This window comes from Columba livia, chromosome 4 (assembly GCF_036013475.1).
Source record: "Columba livia isolate bColLiv1 breed racing homer chromosome 4, bColLiv1.pat.W.v2, whole genome shotgun sequence".
Lineage (NCBI taxonomy): Eukaryota > Metazoa > Chordata > Aves > Columbiformes > Columbidae > Columba > Columba livia.
This window is the reverse complement of record NC_088605.1, coordinates 76,186,716-76,205,579: the sequence shown is the minus strand read 5'-3', so window position 1 is coordinate 76,205,579 and position 18,864 is coordinate 76,186,716. Positions and strand designations below refer to the sequence as shown.

General features: G+C 40.3%; 1 protein-coding gene and 1 long non-coding RNA gene across 8 annotated transcripts in view; one reads left to right on the top strand and one right to left on the bottom strand.

Annotated features, from left to right (window-relative positions):
• The window catches only part of CCSER1 (coiled-coil serine rich protein 1), a 424,423-nt gene that overhangs the window by 387,729 nt on the left and 17,830 nt on the right, over positions 1-18,864 (bottom strand). The window lies entirely within an intron of this gene.
• Positions 1,557-2,438, top strand: LOC135579409 (uncharacterized). Its single transcript, XR_010472463.1, has 2 exons — positions 1,557-2,010; positions 2,113-2,438. It is a non-coding gene; the product is annotated as an uncharacterized LOC135579409 (long non-coding RNA).

Here is an 18,864-nt window from a genome sequence, read left to right as displayed (position 1 = left end):
TTTTTAGGATTATTGTAAAAGCTGAAATGAATTCTCCGTATATTTTATACAATAAAAACAAATGAATATATTATTTTCTTAAATTTATGCACAAGCCTAATTGCTATGCAGGCACAATTAAGAAGATCTAAGAAATGCAAAACCAAGATACCACATGGTTCTCAGTTCCAAAAAATCAGAGACATAAAAGCAGATTTCACACACTTGTGTGTGAACACAAAACTCTGATTAAAAGACAGCTGACTATAGCAGGACTCCATGCTTCCCGAGTGTTTTAAACACAGTTCTGAATGCATAAAAGAAGTATCAAAAAACAAGCTTGGGCATTTCAGGATTTCTTAGGTCTTCTGTGGTCAAGCAAAAGGCTTAACAAAATACAGGCAATGTCTCTTGGTTATCACACCTCTTGGTCTGTATTTTCCTATCTGCATTCACCTCAAGTCAGTGGAATACAAATAAATTCTCTGTTTCTTGCCCTCACTGACTTTTGCCATTCCCTACCAACTCCTCTGTGCAGACCACAGCCCCCGAGAGATTCCAGAAACATCCCTTTGGAAAAGCTTTTAAAGCCTTTGATTGTCCATGTTGCTTCTTGGTTAATGTCTATTTGTCAAAGCAATAAAAAAAACTTTGTAGTTGTTTTACATACACGAAATACGAATTTTTGATGCACGTTTCTGAAAGCTCGTGCATCTTTGTTTCTCTGTCTTTAACCTAGCTGGAAAGCAGATGGAGTCTTTTAACTCGCATCATATGCTGAAAATTACGCTATTGTGGTATTGCTTTTCCCATATTGTCATTAATCAAATTAACACCTCTGCTTTTGTCCTGAATTCCTGTCAAGCAGGGCAGAGATTGCCCTCCATGTTACCTCTTAAGCCCATTACTACTCTAATAATTACATCCAGGTTTACAACATTTTTTGCCTGTGGGCCCAAGGCCATTCTATAAAATATTACAATGCATTTTCTTTCAGTCTGTTCTTTCGATCCTATCACAAACTATTTTAGAAGAAGTGGATAGCTGAAAAAAATAGTTGTAGCTCCAGGAAAGTCAACTAACAGCACCCTGATCTTCAGGAGTTACTTTCCCTTTGTTACATACACACCATAAACACAAAATACTTCACTCCGCTACATTATTAAATATGGTCAGGTCTCATTTTCTCTCAGATGTATCTATGTCTCAGAGCAACAGGACACGATGTGGGGTTTCTCACGTCAGGACTAGCTGACTGCTTTTATGCTCTTCCTCATCCCTAATGCAGAACTCTTCAAGTGCTTCACGACAAAAAGTCAAGTAAAATGGACACGCACACAATATTTTTACAAGAACAACTGGAAATAAGATCATGGGAAATATTTTACTAACTCTTTCTTCCAATTAGACTTTTGTTATATTACTGTACATATTGCAGCAGGGTGCCAAAAGGCACAGGGAGGTGGCTGGGTTGTACCAGATGGCACTGATATCCAGATGCTCAGACTCTCCATTCTTGCTTTGCCCTTCCTCGTTCAGTGGGTGCCAGGCAAAGGCGTTGTGACGTCGCAGGGAACTTGGTGACAGCTGACGCCGTCAGCCTCTCACCATGCAGACGCCGGCCCCGATGGCTGAGCCTGGCTCAGGGTGACAGCAAGAGCTTGTCAGTGCAGAGAGCACAGCTGAGCAGGGAGCGGCACGATGCTCAGGCCGGGGCTGTCCCTGCTCCTGGCTCTTTGCATGGCTTCTCTCTGCCCCGGCAGCCTTGGCCGTCTCAGCCGTCCCTCCTGGGCCACGCTCATGTGGGATGTGCCCGACCAGGACCTGCAGCAGCAGCGCACTGGCCTGGGGAGCCAGCGCTCCTACCGGCCCTTACCAGCAGGGCGGCTCCAACACATCCCTGCCGGGCTGGGTCCGGCACTGGTGTCCCCAGAGGTGGCCTGTTTGAGCTGCTCAGCCCTGTGCCTGCTGCTCAGTGGGGCTTTGCTTGTATGCTACCTCTGCAGAAAAGCCAAGAGACACCTGAGAGAGGTGAGCTATGGGGGTCAGGCAGGTGGGATGGTGTCAGCTGGCTGGGCCAGAGAGGTCTCAGTGCTCCTTTCACCGTGCTCTCTGCCCTGTCCTTTCCAGTAGACGTGCCAGGAACCCTCAGCTTCTCCAGAGACCTGCTGCCAGGGTCACTGCTCCTGCAAGAACTATGAGCTGATCCACCGGCTGAAGGAAAATCCTGACCTGCTGAAGAGGTACCTGCGGCACCTGCGCAACTGCTACGTGTAGGAGGATGTCCTCCAGAGACAAGAGAAGAAGAAAATGTGGGAAGACTTGGAAGAGGAGGAGACACTTCTGCACTTGCTCATAGAGCCACAGCTCCAGCAAGGCTCTGGGAGGGACAGGGTATGGCAAGGGATGCAGTGAGTAATGTGACATCTCTGGCAATAAACGTTCTATAGGAAACTGGCTCCAAGCTAATGTAACATCAATTGAATGTTCAATGATACACAGGCAAGTTACTCTACACAGGGATGCTGCCAAGTGCCTCCCAACCAAAGAGAAATCACATTCATGCCAATTGTTCAGGGCTCTCCAAAGAAAAAGCAGAAAGCAAGGATGACTGCAACATCGGCAGCTAAAGCACAGTCACAAAAATCAGACCCCCCCTGTACTGCCTGTGAAAAAGATAAGGGATAGATATCAAACATCTGCAGCCTGCAAGATTACTACCAAGAAAAAATTTGACAATTATTGATTGGCTTAAGCAGAATTAAAGGGACAAAACAAAAAAAAAAACTGTGGACTTATAACGCACTCTAAATAAACTGTAAAAAGAGACAATAACATTTTGTAGGGAATAGATCAAAGTTTCACACTTGACAGAATTGCTTGAAGAGTTTTTACAGTTGGGTTGGTTTTTTTATAGGGGAAAAAAAAGACAATCTTTTGCCTTTTCTTACAGCTTTAGTATCATTTTCGATAATTGAAGAATCAAAAGCCCATAAGAATACATATATCTCTAGCAAAGGGCTATGTAAGAAAGTACTAAGATCATCAGTTTTCTGCTAAAGGAAATATGATGCACATTTTTACACATTATATACATTTGGACATTTTGCCATAGAACTGCAAGGCTGAACTGGGAAAAAGGAAATTAATCACTACCTTCCTCAGAAGGCTATAAAGCCTAACATACTATTCACAACAAACAGTACAAGTTTCCTCTTAGAGAACATGACAAGACAGGAACAATTTTAACTGACACTTTTAAATATATATCCTATTACAGCCAGTCAGTCCCATTCCGCTTCCCACACCAAGGCTGATTCGAGCAGATTTTCATTCCGATTACCTTCCTCAGCATGCTCTGAGCCTGAGCTGATCCATGGGCACGGCCTGTAAGGTGGTACCGTGCCCTTGAGCAGACGCTACACCCTGGGCAGCTCCCCAAAGCTGCAGCTCTGCTGCCTCTGCAGAAACATCGGTCTGCAAGACACCTGTGGCGTCCCCTCACATCTGTACAGCGCCTTGTGTTATCTTGGGGAAGCCACCTAGTCATTCAGGCATTAAAACGGATAATGCTTTCTGGGTTATTGAAAAGATTTAATGCAGTGTCTATTTAAGACCTCTAAAATGTTGAAGTGGCAAACCCTTCTGAAACACGAATAGGCACAGCAAGCAGTGGGGACAAGTAGCACCAAAAACTGCCTTAGGAATGAAACACAAATTAATTATGAATTATTTTAGTATTATCCCAAACCCTCAAGTGGGAAAGTTGTGCTGGTAATTGCTAGACTGTACATCTGCTGTTTGCCAAGAACATATGGTGCAATTGTAACAGGAACTGCTGACTAAGGGAATACATCACTTTGTTTGGATAATAAAGCAAAACTTGAGAAGCACTTGCATTGTTCATCATCCTGCCCTAACCACACACAAGTTTCTAGCATTGAGTATCAAGATTTGGGCAAATGTTTGCATGACTCTGTTTTGAACTGTTCACTCCATCTCTGTATTTTTTCCTTTCTGAATATGTAGCTGCGACCCAAAGTCGCTCAATGGACCGATACAGGAGGAAAGGACAGCTCTCATTCCATGGGTTACTTAGCAATAGTGTGCTAATCTCTAGAGAAGTAAATATTTTCAGAATTGTCTTTGTTCTGATTGTTTTTTTAAGTCTCTCGGCAACAGCACCGGACTTATGATCTCTCCTGAAAGTCTGTACCGAACTCCACAACCAAAATATGCCCATCAAAAATCTGCTAGTTTGAGTGTGCTAATCAATTTGAAGTATGTGAATGGGTATAAATGATTTCATATTTATGTAAACATTATTACTCCAGCCCTCTAGCACCACCCATTCTTCAGCATGCAAGACACTCCTGTGTTTACTTGTGCAGATGAATCATCTAATTTGACACAAAGGAAGTGGATATATTGGATGCTATGGATTACTCCTACTGTTTCATTTGCTTTGAACAGGAAAAAAAGGATATTCAAGCATCTTACTACTCCTTTTACTACGGCTTTTTTCCTTACATTCTTGCAGTGAATTACAAACCACACGTTTTCCTCTTGTTCAGCTTGGACAGATGAGCACAGGAAGCCAGCGTGCCACGATTTACTGAAGGAGGAAACCATGAGCAGGTCAAAGCTCAAATACTGGGCTGCCTGGTTAAAGTTCTTCTCATTCTTACACAAACTCTTGGCAGGCATGCAACATACATGGCACTTCCACACACTTGCTCCTGTCTGATTGAGGAAACTGTATGCAAGGAAAGACTTGCAATATTCAGGCCAATAGGTCACATTAACTGTTATGGTCTCATCTTTACCCATTATGACTGCAGCTTTAAGAATCTCTCTTTGTATACAGAGGATCTGAAGAAAATTAGAAACAAAAGGCAGACACACCTATGAAACAGAAATCAGTCAACTACTCAGACTTTGAACTTTGCTCAGCAAGATGGCTATTAGAATACAAGAAACAAAATGCACGGGAATTTTAAATGAAAAGTAAAGGGAAAGTGAGGTTTAGGAACAAGGCTACTAAAAGCAGAGGTGGAGCCAAATGTATTCCTAAAGATACACAGGAGATACGGTTGGATAGGCAACTCAGATTGTACTGAAAATGTAACTAAAAGTTATTTAATATGATAGAGTGTTATAGTGTAATACAACACAAAACTTTCAGCCCATAAAAATAAAGCATTGCTGGAAATTTCCACATCAAAGATGCTTGTAAAACTCCAGAAGCTTAACTCCAGCCTTTCTGTAGCTAATTTTAAGCTGTCACGTCTATCTGCACTTCCAAAACGTGTAACTCCATTGCTTTAATGCAGCCCAGCTGAAGTGACATGGCAATAGCAAACCGAGTGCCAACCCTCAGTCAATTCATACACGTCATCTGCAGTAACGAGAGGTGCCGGGAAAGAATAAACTGTTGTTTGAAAGAAGAGATTAATCTACGGGTTTATTCCTCTCTGTTCCCACAACTGCTGCTCCGATAATCTTCTTTTCAGGCTACTTTATGTTGGGTGACACTTCCAAGTAGTTTCAACAATTCAGTCAGAACTGCCTGAGGTGCAGCAGGACACGCAGTAACAGAGCGAGCAACTCATCCCACTTTTTACAAGGAAGGGTGAATTATACCCAATTAGACCTTGCTTGCCCATCTGCCCACATCGTTTAATGTTAATGTGTTATTACATCATTTCAAAACAGACGCTTTGTTTTGTGCCCACACTTGACAAGTTCAGGCACGCTGACAATACCCAATAGTTTGGCTCTTTCTGTTACACAGAAGACAATAAAAGACACCAACATGTTTTGACCCAAACCCAGTACTTGCTGGCTATGACTATCACCATATTCAGGATGGAGTCAAAGACCAAGTCGAGCTAAAAGCAAGGATTACTTTGGAGCAATTCCTTTCGCTGCAGTTTAGTCTGGCGAGCCATGCAGAAATCTACTTCTTCCACATATGGAATCTAAAGCACACACTGGCGGCTGCACTCACTAGAGGTAACTCCCTTACTCTGCTGCACACAGACTCTAAACATTTGAATCCATTAAGTTTGATGAGTAAGACGTGACAGCCAAACTGGTTTAATAAATTAAAAACCTTCCCAGTCTCATAGATCATCACTGGCATCTCAAAATGAACATTTTGAAATAACTGAGATATTTGACCTAGAAGTACTGAAACAAATTGAGAGACCTATTCTACTATTTTTCTTGCTGCGATCCAGCACGGAAGAACAAGAAATTTTGTCCCACCACATTACCACAATAGCTTGTCTGCTGGTTAAGCGACAGAGGCGGGTTTGTGTAACATCTTTGTTTGGCGTTGGTTTTATCATAAGCTTCAAAGAGCAGCCACAGCACCACACACATCAATCCATGGCAAACACAGGAACACTAACACCAGTGTCCAGCAGTTGCCTGTAAGCGGTTGCAGAGGGCAGCGCAGCTTTTACTTCTATGTCTCTGTCTGAACTGTAATTTTGGTGATATCAGTGTCAGCACTAGAAATGACTGACTGCTATCAAATTGAGCTGTGCACTCTCTCACACCTAAAAATCAATATTGCCGTGTAGGTTAGCAACAATGAACTCCATACAGTGCTCCTAGTGCTAGAATCCATCTATTGACACAGTTTTCCTGCTGGCTTTTACAACAGCATCAAAGCAGCTGCAAGTCAAAGGCAGCTGACTCCAACTTCAGAGGGTTTCTCAACAACTTCACCTGAAGAAGCAGCTGGCCATGGGAATGCAAGCCACAGGCTTTGGCTTCACCCTTAAATCTTCATTAAGCATTTTCCAGTCATTTTTCCCCCCAAATGAACATTAGCAGGAGAGGACGTCCAGTAGCATCAAAACCAGATACTGGCATTTGTCTTCATTTATAACATCAAAGAGACTTTGCATTATTTGACATTACAGTCATGCTTATCAATCCACCTGCAAAAAACAGCTTGTTCCTTTCATCTCTAAGAAAGCCAAACAAATTGAACTATGTTTCAGCTAGTACTTAACTGCTTCCTTTCAGGAAAAAGAAATGGCTCATTTTTACAAATAAAGTAATTCTAATTAAAACCCTATAATTAGTAAGTACCAAATAAAACTGTTGGTGTTCTTTTATATTGGTGAAAACTTCTCCATTTTCCCTGACACTACATCAATTGAAAAATAAAACAAGTTAATTTTATACACGACTATTTATCCAAAATACTCTGATAATGTAATGGATCAATGCTTGAGGCACACGACATGTCTCAGTAGCACTGAAGCGATCAATACCATCGGCTGAACAGCCATCAGAAAAGCTGTTATTTTTCAGAAGGTTAGCTCCTCAAAGACACACAAACACCATCATAACTGTTATCTCAAATGCTCCATTTACTACACAAAATGATTCTAAAAACATACTTTTTCATCCCCATATTGAAACTATTTTTTGAAAATCACAGGCAAACACAGAAGATGTTTTTTGCAGCAACCTTTCCTTTTTCCTACTCCAAAAGTCTTGTTGCAGATGAGACTGACAGTTAAAGCTCACTTAGATCAATTCTGAGATGGACAATGACAAGAGAGGTTTCATCACTAACCCAAAAAGACACATTTTTAGAAACAAAGAAATATAATAGCTAGCTATCACATACCGAAGTGCCAGTTGTTCACACATGCATTTCTGAGTGCTAGCAAATCTGATTAAATACCCACGCTAAGATGGCTGGTTTGGCATTATCAGGTATTACACTGGCAATGTGTTCAGGACCAGTTCCTAGAGACTGAAAATTTTAACACTGCTAATTCTTTCTCAATTGCCTAGAATGCCACTGGCTTCTATCTAGCCTAAGAATAACATAGTTTATCTCGCAAGAGAGCAGAGAGAACTGCAAATGGGTTAAGTACACCTGCAGCCAATGCAAGTTACCCTTGAACGGCATTACACCACATTTCCATTCCGAAAGGGATTTCTGTGAGCCTGGATTCGACAGCTGACACAGCAGCTCAGCAAACCTGGGTGCTACCTTATTATTACAGGTTCAATTAGAATCACAGCAATTAAGAAACTGTCAGCACTTTAATTACAAATTATTTTCCTGGGATTAATAACTAAGCTGTAAAATTTGCTTTGGGATGGGATTGTGCAGCTGGGTGTGAATCCTTTTTTCAGTGCAAGAAAAAGAAGGCACTAGGTTTTTCCTCTCTTATCCGAACAATCACAATGCTTAAAAACATCTGAAAGTATTCTGAAACACAGCGCCTGTAACAACGGAGCAGCACTTTCCGAGTTTTTAATAAAATAATTACATACGAAGGTCTTATTGTGATTCTGTGGACAGAACATGGACAAGAGATTGAGGAGATGTGGAGCCAGTTCCTGCCAAGAGACTCTCTCGTGATTTCAGGCAGATAGGTTAATGTCCCTGTGCTTCCCCTTCCCCGTCCCTGGGAGCAGGATAATTGGCGTAATGTTCTCCACACGCAGTGCCCTCACCGAAACCCAGGGAATAAAGCCCCTGGGTAACTGACGTGTCCTTTTCAGTCTAACACGAGGCTGTTGACCCTTGCACATCTGCAGACTTTACATGCTTCACAGGCACATAGTTGCCACACGTATGACAAGGCAGGCCACCTACCGACATTTAGTGTCGGCTTCATAAATATACCTGTCCCATAGAATCAATGAGATCCCAAATAGCAAAGTTTCAGCATCCTGATTTACAACTGAATGTTGGAGGCTCAACCATGGGAATCTAGAGAGCTTAACAGTCATATTACAATAACCTAACCATTTGTTACTACCCAGAGCTTTGAGGTTTAATCCTCTGACACAATATTCGCAATCACTTAATACTTGCAATGCTTCTCTAAGAGGCTGCTCAATAAGGCACAAAGTAAATGACAGCAGAAATCAGAACAACAGTGAAATAGTTGAAATTAACACATCATTGTACTAGTACCACTGACAATGTACATACTTTATTACCTCAGATAAAAAGAATAATCTTTGCCTATAATTATACAAAGCCTCCTGAGCACTTGATCCAACCAGTGGGAAGCGCAGCCCCCAAGCTCTTGTCCATAAGGAGCCAGTGGCACCGTAAAGCAGAGTTGGCTTCTACAGTTTACCAAACACTACACTACAACATGACCCAGCAACTTACAGGAACAAACCAAGGCCTCATGTTTTACAGCTGGAGTCAGATTCAGCTGACAAACAGAAGGAACTTTGCAATCAATAAAGAAACTCCAATTAAAAAAACACCAAAAAAACACTAAACAACAACACACTTAGAAAAGCTGCACGAGGCCAGACAAATAAATTTGATTACAATTCTAAACAATGCTTCAGGAGGAGTTAAAAAAAAAAACAAACAAACAACACACACCCCACCAAACACCACAAACCACAACACTCCAATCTCCAAGGGGTATTTTACAAACTATCCTGGAAAATCATCATGCATTCCAAGAGTTCTCAGAACTTTTTCACCTAAATGTCCGGGGTGTTTTGCAGGTGTTACCCAAGTCACACACCCACCTTACAGATAATGACATTACAGAAAGCTAAACTGATACCAAGGATACAAGGTTGAAAGCAGTTTCCACCTTGGAATTTTGAGGAAGATTTCACAAACTTGCCATTTTTTGGAATCAAATTCATTTACTGTTAAAAATTAAACTTTAACAACTGGTCGTATGTGTCTATGTGTATACCTCCTGAGTTAAATTTGCTTCCTGTACAGCAAAGTACATCAAGATCTCAATTTTTCAGTCTTTCATTTCTTCTAAAAACTAGAAAAAAGCTTGGTGAAGCTTATTTGGGAAGCCCAAAGTTCGGACAGCTCATTTAGTCCATTACAAACTTCACTACCAAATGACAGCTGTAGCTGGAATGGGTCAATATATACTGTTTGGCCTCTTCCATAGGCAAATAAGAGATCTATCTCCCCAAAATCAATATTGATAAAGAAAACCCATACTGACAAAGAAAGTCAATACACTGTGGATTTAACCAGGTGAAAAATTACTCTGTCTTCATTTTGTACCTAAAATAAACCAATTATTTGCAGAACAGGTTGTCTGTAATTGCCGTTAGTCAGCTGCTGAATTTTGTAGGCTGCTTCACTCTCTCTCAGCAATATGGAGATGCATCTACTGAATACTCTTAAAAGTGATAACAACTCAACTCACAAAGAAGCCAATTTCCTAAAGCAAAACCATATTCTACTTTACACAAAGGCCAAAGCAGCTCAAAGTTTTATTGAAAATACCATCATATGATACTCATTCAAGTTACAGAATCTTATAAAGGAAGAAATAACTTTTGAACTACATGGCCTTATCTGTATTTCTCTTAAGGTAGCTGTCTGTCGTAAGAGTTACTATAGAATTAACAGAACAGGACAGTAAATGAAGAAATAAAGTAGTGAAGTTCAAATTTTAAAAAAGTAATGGAAAAAACCTTCCTAGAAGCAGAGTTTAAAATTTAAACATAAATAAAGCAGTAGGGTATGGGAGATTATACTGCTGCATGTCTAGTCCACATAAATTGGTGTCCACACAATTATTGAGGTGGGTTTTGTGGGTTTATTTGTTTGTTTTGGGGCTGGTTTTGGTTTAGGGTTTTTGTTTGTATATTTTGAGGTTTGGTTGGGTTTCTTTTTATGGTTGTCTGGGGTTATTCTCAATTACAAACAGTGTTTCTTAAACGAGTTCAAGCTATGCTCTCTTTCTGGCCGCTCCAAGGCAAACAGGCTACGAAGCGTCCATCTGGGTTTCCACCCCAGGCATTCAAAGGTGCTTCTGAGGGGTGCCAGGTGCCTTTATAGAAATTCCTGAGTACTCCTCAGAAGCACAGACGCCCAGCAAAACCAGCAGAGGTTACAGGTCCAAATCCTACAACAACCCTGAGGAAACAAAGACAACTGAAAAGATAGTCAAAGTGGGTTTTTTTCCACAAAAGCTGGAAACAAAGATTTTTTTCACACATCAAGAAGCAGGAAACAGATATTGTTAAGTGTATCATTGTTAAGTGTATCGTTTTAATCCATGAGTAAAGGCGTTGCTTTAGTATTCTCTTTAATGATTGGCGTAAGAATTATTCTCGTGCTTAAAACACGATGTTAAGAGTTTTGTGTGTCCACTTATGGGATTTTTTACATATTTTCCAAATCCTATTTTTCCCCATGCCTTGCACCGTCCACGCATCCAGAAAAATGCTTTACGAGTTTTAATTTGGAATCTGTAATAAGGTTCAAACAAGGGACTCTGACTGTAATTTATCAATTAACATTTATCATAGCAAATCATAATGGAGCTGTGTTTCAGAGAGAAAGCATTTTTAACCAAAAAAAAAATCGTATGTATGCTTTAAGAATGCAATTAGAATGATCATAAGCACACAATAGGTCTGAACTACTGAACTGTAATTAGCAAAACCCTTGACAAATGTGCTGTATGGACAGAACAGGATACAGAATGCATACCAGGTTTAGAAATGGACAGTGTAGTTGTGCTTAGCAAATTACTAAATTAACCAGGAAAAACATATGAGCTAGCTCAAGGGCTTGTTTACTAAGTGTTAAATACATTTTACACAACCTCTCTGTTCCTTGTTTTCAGTACTGAAGCACATTAACCACTTTTGTTTATTTTCCTTCTGAAATATTTCCTTTCTGAACAGCAGGAACAACACACAAAATTTGTTTTCCTTTTTTGACTGTTTGTTTTCAGGCCCGTCAAATCCTCCAGAGAACAGTTGTGAGACGTTTCAACCCACCCTCTCCTCTTCCCCCTCAGCCGGCTCTAACTGCCCCATCCTCTCCTGCTGGCACGGGTGCTATTAGGGCACAGAATGAATGAAAGCAGAGAGCTTAACTGGTTGAAAAGCAAACAGATAAAAGCAAAATTCATTTTCCACAGGGTTAGTTATGATGCAGCTCTGGTGATGAACAGCCACACGATGCTAATGTCTGGGACAACCGTAGGACCATCACTCTGGTCACAACGTGGACATGCGAGGAATTAAAGTACCTCTGACTACGGCTGCAACATGTAAGAACCTCCAACAGCCAACAGTCAAGTGGCAGTACACTATCTTGTTATAATTTTGCTCAGTTTAATTTTAAAATGTCTCAAATGGTTTGTTCATTTTCATGCTCTCACAGATGACTTAAGTAAGGCTTTGTCAAAAGCACTAAAGATCAATATTCTTTGCTGCTAGTTTGATATCCTTATGAAAAGCATCCATGTCCACCTTTGCACACTGTATCCAAGAAAGGCTTTGTAAGAAAATGAGTAACACTGGTGTCAGAAATAATCAGTGTGCACTGTGGCTGAAAAGCTGCTCATTACTTCAACTGTAAGCCTAAGAAAATCTCATTCATCTATTTGGCTCCAGAGATACGCAAAACTATACGCTAATATATGGATATATTGCATTCTATCCAGGAAACACCTGTGTACATGGTAAGGGAACTCTACCATTTCCGTATAGTTACAAACAAATTATTCCTTCCTTCCTTTCAGAGCAAAAGGCTAAAACTTGCTCTCTAGCGAGCTGAGTAAAGGGTAACATTTGAACTTGTAGACATTCCCAAATTCCTGCAGGAAGCTTTCACGCTGCTGCCACCGTGTCTTTCCTGGAACTGCAAGGCTGCACGAAGAGCTTTCTCTCCTTCACGTGCATTGTGCAGCACAGACCTTTGCAAGCTAATCCATGCTGGTTTGCAAATTGAACAGGGGAAGGCTGCCCTGTCACCACTAATTGCATTCCACATCAAATCACTGTGCAGCCAGCACCAGCCAAACCTGGGATACACAGATCCCTGCACTTACCAAGCAGCAGAATGTGAGTGGCTGTCATATCTTATCCTACATTTACCTTACACCCTCCGTAGCACTGTGAGTAGTTCCAAGTTGGGGGGGAAGGGAAAGAACTAGGTAATTTTTCACATCATTTCCTATCTAGGCTAGTATCTCTCGAGAAAACAGTATTTATCCCCTTCAACATAGTGTTAAGAACCAACATATGAAGTTTTGTGATACTTATTGCAAGCCTTCCATACTTTAGCCATGAACACTTGCATCTCTCAGCTCCAATTTTGTGACTCACTTCTTGTGTTCCCCCTACAGAAGGGACTAAAGAACTGCCCAGGGCAGTTCTGTTCCCAGTTTCTGAAGGAAAGAAGTGCTTTTTGTTTAATGCTCAGACATCATTTCACAGAAAGAATAAACTCCTGGAAAGCTACTCAATTCCTCTATCACATCTAATTTTGTTGTGCATAGTATTCTTTTTACATCGCAGAAACAAAATTTCCATTAGCCAGCATGGATAAACAGACCTATTACATAGCTCTCATTAATAAGACAGAGGTTCATTACATTTGAAGACATTTTCCTTTGAACACAGAATTCAGGAAGGTACCAGTTGTCAGAATACTGAAATAAGGCCCACGAATGCCTTTGAAAATAGGCATCAATTAAAAGGAGTGTTTTAAATACCAGATGAATAATACTCCAGCCCCAAGATTTTGTATAGAAAAGCTGCATCTACTCATGACAGTGCCTTTAATTTTAATATTTGCCTTCTATCTGAAGGAGGGTTAGGAGCCCCATGACTGAAGTGTCTGTCACAACCGCATGTTTTGGAAAGTTGGAAACAGAATTGGTTTAACCCCACCAAAGCATTACAGGGAATTGGAGGATCTTGTTTTCAAACACATGCCTTCTAATCGCACCAAGAGATTTCAGTGAAATACAAATATTATAGCGACGCTGGAGAAGGCTGGTGTTCCCACCAGCTGGCGATCAGATTTGTATCAGGAGCTACACTTGATCAACCCCCACACCTCAGTGTATCGTTGCAAGGAGAAGTCACACTGTTGGACGCAAATGCTTCCTGAGGGGGAAGGAATCCTGCAAAGGAGCGGGTTTGGAGTCACAGAGCAACGAACTAAATATTGAACACAAGCTGCGCTCTGCGGGGGAACGTCTTGACCATGACAGCGCAGTAATTGGTAAGCTCGGACCCTAGCTTTCTATGGTCTCTGTGTCGAAACACAACGCAGCTAAACGACAAGAACTGAACCTGATTTTTATTGATTCTGCACTAGTTCATCATCGCTTCTCTGTGTTCAGATGGCATTTTAAATATGTATTTGATACAACATATACATCTTTGTGATTGATTCTGAGCACTAAACAAAAAGCTAGAAGGTCACAATGTGACATTGAGTTTTCACTTACTCTTAAGAAGCCAAGAAGCTGTGAAAATACATTTGAAGAAAAGGCAGCTTAATTTAACACACACAGCTTTAAACTAAATGAATATGAGAAAAATAACTGAGAAATAAGCTCCAATGAGGGGATTACAAATGGCTCTCAACTGCATTTTGAGAGTTCTCTCCACCTCAATAGTGGCTCCACATGCTTACAGCTGTCATCTGATACACCACTTCAAGGAGAGGACAGATTTCCTCAGGGTTCAACATTCACACCAAGTGTCATTCAGGCTCTCTCAGCGCACAGCTATTGCTCTGAGAACGCCTGGGCTTGCACTGCATAGAGAACATGCTGGTCTAAGTGGACTCATCTTGCTCCTTGTCCCTCTGCTGTGCAGTTCAGAGGATTTACCAGGCACCTTGTAAAGGCACACAGGGCAAAAAGAGATTAAAACACTTCCATGGGAGAGGAAACTCTCATTAAACAACTCATAAAAATGGACTAAAAAGACACAATACTAGATATGATCACCCAGTTAGGTTTAACTAAACCTGGTATTCACCAGCTTTTTACAAAAGCAGTACCTGTACTTGCACAGAGTAACAGTAAACTGGACATGCCCAATTCTTATTGACATCTAATCCATCACAAAATAAAAATCCTATGCATAGTGCTGAGAACAGCCATACGGTCCTTCCAGTGACTATGAGGATTTCTATACATGGCAAGATCCATGAATACTTTCTTATAAATTGTGGGACTTTCACAAAGAAAAAACAATCAACTTCTCAAAACTCTGCTATCTCCAAATGCAAAGCAGCCAAAAGCTTGCACAATTTCCACCCTCCCTGCCAGCCGGTGCTTTTGCTTTTAGAGTCACTTCAGACAGAATCAGTGAGACACTCAAGTGATTCTGCAACACTTTCTCTCAGGATTTTTTTAAAATTTCCCAAGTATCTCTAGCACATATTTGATATTTCTAAGCAAATGTATCTTTATTGAGTGCAATGAGATGTATGTACAACAGCTTGAGTTTTACATTTGCAAATGCAAGTGTATGTGGATGAGTAAGCACAAGAGACTATAATTAGCCCTGTCACTACCCTGGTGTGTCTTAACAGATTGGTGCAAAATGAGGAGCAGTGCACAGAATTGAATCTTATATAGACTGACTAGTTTTGCAAATAATGAACAGAAAACAATATTCCACAGATGTGGGATGAAAATTTCTATTTAAACGTGCTCAAAGCAATACATTTCCAAGTCAAAATGTGATTATTTGCAGAAAAAAACCTGTTCCCAAGAAGATATGAGTGTTTTAAATCTGAAGACAAAAAGGACTGCTAATCTGCCTTTGCTTCTCTAATAAGTAAGTAAAATAAATAATTTCAACCTAAAATAATTATTTTTCAAGTAAGAGATGAAAGTATCCATAAAAGTGTCTGGAAAAAAAAGAAAAAAATAAACCTACCACCACACAACATATTGTGTGAAAGTGTTCTGCAAAAACCTCATGCAATGCCAACCTATGCCCTGTTCCATGACCTGAGCCAGCAGACTGTCCTAGCGAGTCACTTAAAAGAACTGTGTAACACGCTGTCCTTCTAAACAAAACTCACCTTAGCCATATCCAAAATGGATACTTAGAAATTAAACAGCTTGCCAACTTGCTTTAATGGTCTCCTACTAATCTCTGCTTATGTACTAAGCATCGTAAGTAAGTACACACTTGTACCTCCACAAATGGCACCAAAAATGATTATGTGTGAGGTCATATATTGCCAGTAGGAGTATCTCAGTATTTTAAGGAGGAATATCTCTGTTTGTAGACATTTTTCAGCCTTATACACCTCAGTTTGTTGCTGTAAAGCATTTCGCAGATTGGAAGGAAGCAAAGAATAAAGCCAGAGCCTGTGCAGTCTACAGTTCACTCAATATTGTCAGCAAGACAGTGGACTTCTTGGTTTGAATTCTCTAACTTGGCAGATTTGTGCTTCTAACAACAGGACAGCTCCTAAAATCAGTCACTCAGACACGTTCAGATAAGTATTCTTATCTCCACATATGTATGTATGTATTACCCTCTGAAGGGATGAAGCCTTGAAAGTCCACTGAGCTCACTATCTTAGCATCATGCAAATTATTCCAAGAATATTTTATTTATGTTTGCCTCTATTGTAAACCCCAATATTGCCAGGAAAGAGTTACAGTTCATTAAAATATTTTTCTATTTTATGTCCTTCCTGACAAGCCACACTTGTCAACTGAACGTACCACTCTCTGATTTACAGATTTGACTTTACTTTTATTATGGGATTATAAAGAGATAAGTCCATATTTCAAACAGACTACATAGCCTTCTAAACGTTTTTTTCATTGAATACTGTTGTCCCATCTCGGGCAAAGTGTCTCTGGCCATTCTGCCGCTCTCCATGGCACATTTATGTTGCACAGAAACACCAGCTGTTTGATCCAGAGCACTACAGAACATGCTACTGCAAAAGGCAGGAGCAACACACAGCATAAACATAGTCAACTTGGGACTAATTTTTCATGTCTTATTTCATATGACAAAAAATCACTGAAGCAATAAGTTCCAAGAATGCATTTTTACATTTCACTATGTTTTGTTTCAGCGGAGCAAGCCATTCTTTTGCTACACCAAAATAAGTGAATCAAGATGCATATATGCTTCACTTGAGTCACTCTGCTGCTCCTGCAGGACCTTTGGGCTCCCTGGCCACTGAACTCCACCTCCCATCAGGTCCCTGGGGCGGGGAACTTGCTGCTTGGACTACAGGCAACATGGTACAATCTGAAATACACTACTAGCAAACGCCTGACACTGAGGTGACCTCCTTCAGTCTAAAAAAAGGGAAAAATAAAAACAGTACATGTCCCTCTTAAATTGGAAATCATAGAAAGACTGAAAAAACAGGTTATGATAAATTGAGATGGGATCCGTTGAGGAAGTGAACCATTGACCCTGATCCAACCAAGCGCTTCACCAATTATTAACTTCAAGTACACAAAGCGATCCTGCACAATACACCAGAACTCTTAAAAAAATTGTGCTTAACCGTCAGCTGGGGAGAAAGCCTGACTACTTGCAATTATTCTTGCAGTTGTGTGCCAATTCTGCAGGTCGACAACGGAGACCCCAAAGCAATACTTCCCCTATACAATGCGAATGTTGCCATTTTAATATGTTAGTGAGCCAGACAAACCCAAAAACTTGTACATGCATCCTTAAAACCTGCACAGTAGAGAAGTTTGACTCATCAGCCACATAATTACTTTATATATTAAAAAGTACTCATGTAATAGTTTCAAAAAGTGTCTCTGGCCATTCCTCTCTCAACTGCAAAATAAGACTGAAATGCATGTGTCACAGACAGCATTAAGACTATTTTTGCAGAGACACAATCACATATTCCTTACAACTGTCTAAGTTCATTTTGCCCCTCTTATCATAATAAATATTTTCAAGCACGTAGCACAATAGTGTTTTTATTATCACATCTTGAATGAGTCATCTTGACCTCTGATCAGGTTAGCAGAGAACTCTCTAGCCCCTCTGCCACCAGCATCATCTCCAAGGGATGAGCTTTTTTGCATAGAAATCTTAGTAACCCTTGGTTCATTTTACTGCAAGGACAATATACAGTAAACAATAACTCATCACTTTCAATATTCCTTCACTTTCCCATTAATTAGGGAAATGAACAAAAAATGAAATGTAAAGAAGTAAACAGACTCACAACAAAATGCAGGAGGAAGCCACAATGTAATATATAGAGGGAAACAGACTAGGAAAGCAAATATTTTGAGTGACAAGGTAATTATATTTGAGGTTAACAGCTCCCCCCTCAGCATTAAAAATATAACTATAATGAAATCTTCTATATACCCAGCCTGGTTATCAGAATATAATACATTTCAGCACATATTCAGCTGCTGAATCAGTGTGTTTGAGCATCAGCTAATAATCGCTCAAAAAAACATGGTACCTTCTGTTCAATATTCATTCATAAAGTCCGGATCAACAGAGAACATACTTGAAACTGCAGCAAGTCTGAACAAACAGATACTAAGAAGCAGATTTTTTTCTTCCTAGTTGACTGTATCTGGCTAATGTACTCTGCCATCTTCTCTCACATCACTAATTGACTGCAAATTTTATTATAAAAAGTATGCTAAATCAACAAATAAGAAACATTTTACCCATTCTTCAATTCCATTTTTATTCCGTTTCCTTATGTGTAGTCTTTCAGCAGTAAACAAACAGATTTAAGCTGTTCAGCTCTGATTAGCTCTTGTAATAGTCTCACTATGGCAGTCCTACACATCTCTTCCCAAAAGCTTAGCAGATTCTCTCTATCAAGGTGTCCATCTGTACTGACATGGAGATTAAGCGTTCCTAATCCACTTCTAAATTTTCTAACTCCTATGAAGCTGCTTTTATTACTTTACCCTAATAACATTTTGGGCAGGAGAAGCAGACACAGCACTTCATCTCCCCACAGTGATGCCCCAGACGTCACGTAACACCTCTGAGTTGCAAGCATCTCATTGGTATAGATGCAGCGATGCAACATTCACTATATCAGTTAGGTCCACTGAACCTTAAAGGCCACTATCTTTCTTTTTACAAAGA